The sequence below is a fragment of the Cervus canadensis genome, chromosome 5, assembly GCF_019320065.1.
Source record: "Cervus canadensis isolate Bull #8, Minnesota chromosome 5, ASM1932006v1, whole genome shotgun sequence".
Classification (NCBI taxonomy): domain Eukaryota; kingdom Metazoa; phylum Chordata; class Mammalia; order Artiodactyla; family Cervidae; genus Cervus; species Cervus canadensis.
Window position 1 is genome coordinate 78,052,132 of NC_057390.1, and position 5,923 is coordinate 78,058,054.

The 5,923-nt window shown below is 44.0% G+C and overlaps 1 non-coding gene across 1 annotated transcript; it reads right to left on the reverse strand.

Moving 5' to 3' along the window:
- Positions 1 to 5,608: 5,608 nt before the first annotated feature.
- Positions 5,609 to 5,680, reverse strand: TRNAW-CCA. Its single transcript has one exon. It is a non-coding gene; the product is annotated as a tRNA-Trp (tRNA).
- Positions 5,681 to 5,923: the final 243 nt, after the last annotated feature.

The following is a 5,923-nucleotide window of genomic DNA, read 5'->3' on the forward strand; positions in this document are numbered from 1 at the left end:
TTTGTTCCTTGAAATCCTTTTCCAAGAATATGCCCAGTCTGAAAGACAGGCAGGTTTATATGCATAAGCATGTTTATCAGAGTGCCACTTATAAGGAAAAAGTAGATACATGATACATTAATTGAAAATAGAAATTGCATAGCTCAAATGGAAATGGTTCCATAAATATAAAAGTATATATGCTATGTAAACCTGGTCGTATATATTCATAGAAAAAAGACTGGAAGACAATTAGGAAAATGGTTGGCTTTGGCTTAGTGATTTGGATAACTTGGAGGCATGATAGAGGCAAAAGCCACACTGGAGCAACTAGACAAGCAAGTGTAGAGGTGGACCGTATCAAACATGAAAAACTACAGGGGCTTCCATGGTGGCTCCTGGTAAAGGATGAGTCTGCCAATGCAGGGGACATGCGTTTGATCCCTGATCCCAGAAGATTCCACATGCTGCAACTAAGCCTGCCCTCCTCAACTACTGAGCCTCTGCTCTTGAGACCGGCAATGGCAACCACTGAAGCCCGCATGCCCGAGAGCTCACGCTCTCTGACAAGAAAAGCCAGCACAACTAGAGAGTAGCCCCCGCTTGCCAAAAAAAAAAAGAGAAAAGCCCGAGCAACAATGAAGACACAGCACAACCAAAAATAAATAAATAAGCAAAATCATTTTTTAAAAAAAGAAAGAAAAACTACACATAGAGGTCTGCAATTTGGCCACACTAAAGGGAGATGGTAAAACCATTCTGGGCCCAAAGTCCAGTGAGCCGGCACCAGTGAGTATGGCTCCTGCAGACCGCTGTGTTACACTCTTCACGGTTTTCCAAATCTAGCAGTATTGCACAGGAATAACTCCTCTTTGAGCACACCGGATATGAGATTGGCACACAATGGACCATTCCTTTCTTGTCTCCCTTTTCTCTTGTTCATTTATTTCGTGTGAATTACCTGGGTTGCCTAGAAGAATCAGAGCAGCCAGTGGTGACATTTCTCCCAGGACTTTGATTTCCAGGTGTATTCGTTTCTGAGGGCTGCCATAATATATTATTGCAAATTGCGTGGTTTAAAACAACAGAAACTCACTGCTTCAGATTTCTAGAGGCCCCAGTGGGGCCACACTTCCTCCAAGGCCTCCGGGAGAGAATCCGCTGTTTCCACTTCCAGCCCCAGGTGTAGCCGCAGGTGTTCCTTGGTCTGTGGCAGCATCGCTCACATCTCTGTCTGTGTCTTCCCACGGCGGTCTTCCCTGTGTGTTTCCAGGTCTGACTGTCCCTCTTCTTAGAAGGATACCAGTCATATGGGATTATAGAGCTAGCCTACTCCAGGGTGACCTCGTGTTATCCTAACTAATCATATCTGCGATGACCTTATTTACAAATAAGGTTGTATTTCGAGGTACTGGGACTAGGCCATCAACACATCTAGGCCAGTGAGAGGAGCAAAATTTAATCTATAACACTGGGTATGAATTCTTATGAAATCTTATTCTTATGGTTTATTTCCATGAATTATGCATCCTTGGCCATCCTCCTACAAATAACAAATAACATTTCCCCTTTACACATACACTATTAACGAGTTCTAACCACTACATGCTACTGAGGGGTGGAGGCACCTGATGCCTGGCTACCTTGTACATTAGAAATGATGCTGAGGACTTCCCTAGTGGTCCAGTGGTTAAAACTCTGAACTTCCTCTACAGGGAGAGAGGGTTCAACACCTGGCCTGGGCAACTAAGAAGATCCTGCATGCCAAAAACAAAGAAAAAAAAAAAAAACCAGGACAAAACAAATGCTGCTGCATGGTGCAGTGGAACAGTCACGAGCTTTGGAGTGTCACTTGCCTCAATATTTCTTCCTATGGGTTAGTTAATAATTGCACATCTTTAAATGCGTTAGTAAGTTTCTCTGAGACTCAGTTTATTCCTCTGTGCCCAGCGAGCTGTATTACCTAGTATTATTGGAGGATGAAAGATTAAAAAGGTGAAAGAGACCCCACAGACAAGTCATGGATAGAGACCTCACAGACAGGAGAGGCTTGACAACATGCTCCATCTTTGTTCTTACCTTTGTCCGAGTTTCACTGGGTCACAGACATTGACTGAACACCTGCCCTATGCTAGCTTCTGTTTTAGGCACTGGTGATCCCAAAGTGAATTTAAAAAACCGTTTTCCAGCTTTCTTGGTGCCTACATTCCAGTGGGAAGACAAAGACAATGAAGAAGGTATTTTCAAGAGAGGGTAAGTGCTCTGTAGAGAGAAAGGACAGGGTAGTCTGATAAGTGTGCCTGGAACAAGGTGTGATGTGGGGCTGCTCCCAACAGTGTGATCAGACAAGGCCACTCTAAGAAGGTCACAGAGGTCTGCGTGGTCAGGAGGACCTAGCCCAGCAGTGATCTAAGGACAGTTCTTGGAAGGCCAGAGCAAGCCTGGAGTAGGAATGAGATGGCCACACTCCAGGAGCTGTGAGCGGTGCTGGGGGTTCAAGAGGAGGGAGGTGAGGATGTCAGATGGACAGAGGCTAGATCACGGGGAACTTCCCAGGCCCCAGCAAGGGGTTGGGTTTTCTTGTGAATGTAACAGGAGGCCGCTGGTAGGTGTTAAACAAGAGGGTGACTTGGAAGATGGCTTTGGCTGATACGTGGAGAATGGCTTGACTGAGCCAAGTGGGAGCAGGTGGACTCCTGGGGAGGCTGTTTTCAATTCCCTGGGCAAGAAATGATGGAGACTTGGGCCAGCTGAGTTCAATGAGAAGCAGGTAGATAGGAGGATGCTTTGGAGGTGAATTTGAGGAGGTATGAAGAATTCACATTAAATGCCCAGACATCCTCTTTCACATGTCCAGGAATGACACTCTTTAGCAAGTTAATAACACTTTCCAAGTGTATTGAGAACTTGAAAGCCACTGGTAACTATGATCATGGTAGAAAAATAGCATAGATAAATAAATACAGCTAAAATGAATTCAGTACTTTATAGCATCAGAGTCATCTTCATCTGCTTCATTTCAGATAAATAAAAATCACACAACAGTGGACTTCCAGCTGTTTCTCTCTCTTGATAAAACATAACCCAGTCTACATTCCTTACACAGTCTGGGATTCCTGTTATTGAAATGTAGTCCACCCTTTTTTATTTTCCGTATTCCTACAACATGTTGTCTACACATTTGCTGTTTAATACTAATGAGCAATAAGTTTCTTCTGTGAAGAAAAAGATGTCTTTAAACTTTTTAACTGGTGTTGAGCATCAGGACATCGGTAGATGAAACGGGACCAGAGGCTCTCCAAAGCATCTATAAATATCCTGTGGAAGTAGAATGCAGTCCACTGATTATGTTAAAAAAAAAAAAAAGTTCTAAGCCGGTATTTTATATTTTCACCAAGAAAGGGATGCAGTTTTAGACCAAAGGAATTGACACACCTTTTGGAATGAGCTACAGACTAGGAAGCAGGGCACTCTTGAGTCCCAGTTCTGCCACTGACTGTGTGTTTTCAGGCATGTCACTTCACTTCTCTCGTCTTCCCTCTGCCCGTTCGGTAATAATGGCATTTGTCTGCGCATTAGACAGCCTTGTTGTAACAATCAAGCGAGCTTTCAAGTTTGTAAGTGCTTTGAAATCAGTGACATGCTAAGTTCAAGGCAGGGGTTGTTTACTGTCCTGTCTTCTGGAGCCACTGTCTGACAACACTCACTCTGGGCCATGACTTCACACTGATGAGCAGTGCCCATGTCTTCCTGCCAGCATCCTCTCTGGAAATGATGCCCACTGGACTGGATGATGAACCCTGCCATATGTAAGAGCAACCAACAGGAGCACCAAGCCGCAACCCACGTCCAGGGTTTTGTGATTAAGAAGTTTGGAGACCATGCGAGTGCGAAAAGTTAGCACCTTAATTGTTGAAAACCCCCAAAGAGTCCAAACTTGTAAATCATGAAAGGCCACTGTTTAGCAGACTGGAATGCTTTTGAAAAAGGCCAGCGATCAGAGATTGGCCTCGTTAATAACCACAGTAAAACCAGCTCTTGAAGCTCAAAGACGAAGCTAATTAGGGCAGAAAAATTCAACCTCAAATTAAGAGTGTGTGCTTGTGTGTGTGTGTGTGTGTGTGTGCGTTTCTGAAGTGTAAAAGCTTTTCTCCTGGAGAAGTATGTCTAAGTATATTTTGGACGTGTTCCAAGATCCACTGTACGACAAAGCCAGTACCTCAAAAATGTCAGGGCAAGGTTAATGAACTCCCAGGAGCATCTGGGTGCCCATCTGTCCAGTAAAAAGGGAAAATCAACTTCCTTACCTAGAAGACTGACTGATCCTAAACTTTCAAAAGAGTGAGACTCAAAAAAAATTGAGATTCTCTGAGGATGTGTTAGAATGCTTTCCTGGGTTTTTTCAAAGTAATAATGTAGGTACATGGCCCAGCACAATTGGTACTTGAGCTGGTATTGAATCTGTCTACATGTTCTAGATCATGGAGAGTTAGATGTAAATATCAGCTGGTGTTTGCCCCCGAGAAGCTTGTGTCTGCTGCAGACCAGAGCCTAGGCCAGGGAAGTCATTCCACATACATCTAAGTGTTACATTTTTGGAGAAGAGATTTTTCCCTAAGTAGAGGTCAGCTGCAACTGCCTCAAAATTTGCCAATGATGAAGATTATATGACCGCTTACAGCCCACTACCTGTTTGTCAGCTGTCTGATCAATTAAAACTTAAGAGTAGCCAAAAAACCCAAAAGCACGGCCTTAACAGTATTAGTGTAAGATTATATCAGCCAATGAACTGTTCCCCCAGAAATGTAGAATTAAGATATTCAGGGCAGCAGTGCACCCCAATGTCCACTTTCTCACCACGGATAACTACCTACACTTGAGAAGAGATCCATGAAGAAACAATAAACAAATTCAGAGGCACTGTGAGCCCAACCCCATGTGAGCCAAGCCCAGGGAGGAGCCTTTGTGATCCCAGGTCAGTTTAGTGCAAGGAGCTATTCCTGGTGCTTCAGAAGGGAGCAGGTCCCCAAGGAAGTCGTTCAGTGAGAAGAGGCACTTCCACCAGGAGACGTCAGGGAGTCTTCCTGGGTCATCAGGCTGTGTTTTAAAGGGTGTTTGGGGTTCTGAGGGCTTCCCTGATAGCTCAGTTGGTAAAGAATCCGCCTGCAATGCTGGAGACCCTGGTTCGATTCCTGGGTTGGGAAGATCCCCTGGAGAAGGGAACAGCTACCCACTCCAGTATTCTGGTCTGGAGAATTGCACAGACTGTATAGTCCATGGGGTCATAAAGAGTTGGAAGCGATTGAGCCACTTTCACTTTTGGGATTCTGAAGTATGGAAACGGGACAGAATGGCTCTTATGACTCAAAGTGTGTTCTGTGGAACAGCTGGGCATTCCCTAGAAGCCTGTTAGAAATGCAGAATCTCATGGTGTATATATAAGTACATGCATATATTTATATACGCATACACACATACATACTGGAATACTGAAGTGAAGTGAAGTGAAGTCGCTCAGTCATGTCCGACTCTGCGACCCCATGGATTGTAGCCTACCAGGCTCCTCCGTCCATGGGATTCTCCAGGCAAGAATATTGGAGTGGGTTGCCATTTCCTTCTCCAGAGGATCTTCCCAACCCAGGGATCAAACCTGGGTCTCCTGCATTGGAGGCAGACGCTTTAACCTCTGAGCCACCAGGGAAACCCTTACTCAACTTTAAAAAAAAATAATGAAATAATATCATTTGCAGCAACATGGATGGATGTAGAGATTATCATACTAAGTGAATTAAGTCAGATGGAGAAAATCAAATATATGATAATTGTTTCTATGTGGAATTTAAAACAATAATGCAAATGAATTTATTAACAAAAGAGAAATAGACTCATAGAAATAGGAAACAAGCTTATGGTTGTTTCCCAAAGGGGAAAGGAGGAGGAAGGA